General features: G+C 34.9%; 1 long non-coding RNA gene across 2 annotated transcripts in view; it reads left to right on the top strand.

Annotated features, from left to right (window-relative positions):
* LOC106879816 (uncharacterized) overlaps positions 1-1,370 on the top strand; it is a 23,473-nt gene that overhangs the window by 14,223 nt on the left and 7,880 nt on the right. Inside the window, exon 4 of one of the 2 annotated variants that reach the window (XR_001410670.2) lies at positions 277-440. The exons of the other annotated variant lie outside the window; for it this stretch is intronic. This is a non-coding gene — a long non-coding RNA (uncharacterized LOC106879816). Of the gene's footprint in view, positions 1-276; positions 441-1,370 lie in introns of those variants that run through there. 2 annotated transcript variants of the gene reach the window in all.

Raw genomic sequence — 1,370 nt, 5'->3', positions numbered from 1 at the left:
AGTATGGCCGGCATCTGATGAAGGAAACAAGTAAAATATAATATGTATATATATTCCAGGCCTGCTTCGACTTGAATCAAGTTCGATTCGCCCACTGTGCTAAAGCGCTGTTATATTGTTTTGAAATTTATATATTGTGTGGTGAAGCCGATTTCTTTTTTTTTTTAGATATGATGTAACGTACTCATTAATCTATTCAGGAAATCCGCTATAAACCGCTGTGATGTAGTGACGCTTATCCATGTTTTTATTATTTATATATTTGTATATATATAGTTGAAATTTACAGAAAAAAACAAAAGACGAAGACAGGTGTATGAAGAACGAGCAGGTGCATTAATGTGATGTTCGAGAAAGAAAGTATTTTACGTTTTGGCTCTACGCTCTTCAACAGAAGACAATAAAAGACAAAAAGAGAGACAATAAAAAAGAAAGTGTATACCAATATTACACTCTCTCATTCTTTCTATCAATTCATAATGCTAATTATCTGTTAATATATTTTTGTGCATATACATAAATCCACTCCTCTTCTTTGTTTATTCATTCCTATTAATTATGAGTTTTTCATGAAATCACCTTCCACAATATGAAACAGAAAATCAAGAGTAAATAAGTCTCCAAGTTGTTAAATTGATTTATTTCCACTTCTACATCTCAAAGATTCACCTATGATTTACTTCAGCGTACAATCAATTTTCATATTCTTTAGTAGAGATAACATGTTCTCAAAACCTCTATAAGTCTTCTTACGGCTGTATCAATTGCAGTAAACGGTTCGTAGCCATTGGCATCTCAATATTTGATTGTATAGCCATAAATACTTCCAGTGCAATATTGATTGTTTTACTCTGTTTTATATGTCAAACACTTATATTAACACATAAACACGTGTGTGTACGCACACATGCACACACAAACACACACACAAACACACACACATATATGTATATGAGTATACAAATATTTATATATAGACATTTATATATAAACATTTCTAGAGAAGAAGGTTATGTTCCTTGTTTGTCGATTCAGTCGCAGTGCTCAGTACAACTGGCCGAATTACACTTTCGCACGCACACACACACAATATTGATTTCAAATTTTGGCACAAGGCCAGAAATTTCGGGGTAGCGGGAAATATATTACATCGACCGCAGAGTTCAATTGGTATTCAATTTATCGGCCCCGAAAGGAATAAAAGCAAAGTCGACCTGGGTGACTTGAACTCAGAACGTGCAAACGGAAGAAATGCTGCTAAGTATTTTGCCCGCCTTGCTAACGATACTGCCAGCACACGGCGCAATACGCACACATTCTCTCTCTCTCACACACCCACACACACACACACACACACACATTCTTACACA

The sequence above is a fragment of the Octopus bimaculoides genome, chromosome 7 (assembly GCF_001194135.2).
Source record: "Octopus bimaculoides isolate UCB-OBI-ISO-001 chromosome 7, ASM119413v2, whole genome shotgun sequence".
NCBI classification, from domain to species: Eukaryota; Metazoa; Mollusca; class Cephalopoda; order Octopoda; family Octopodidae; genus Octopus; species Octopus bimaculoides.
This window is presented reverse-complemented; position numbering and strand designations above follow the sequence as displayed.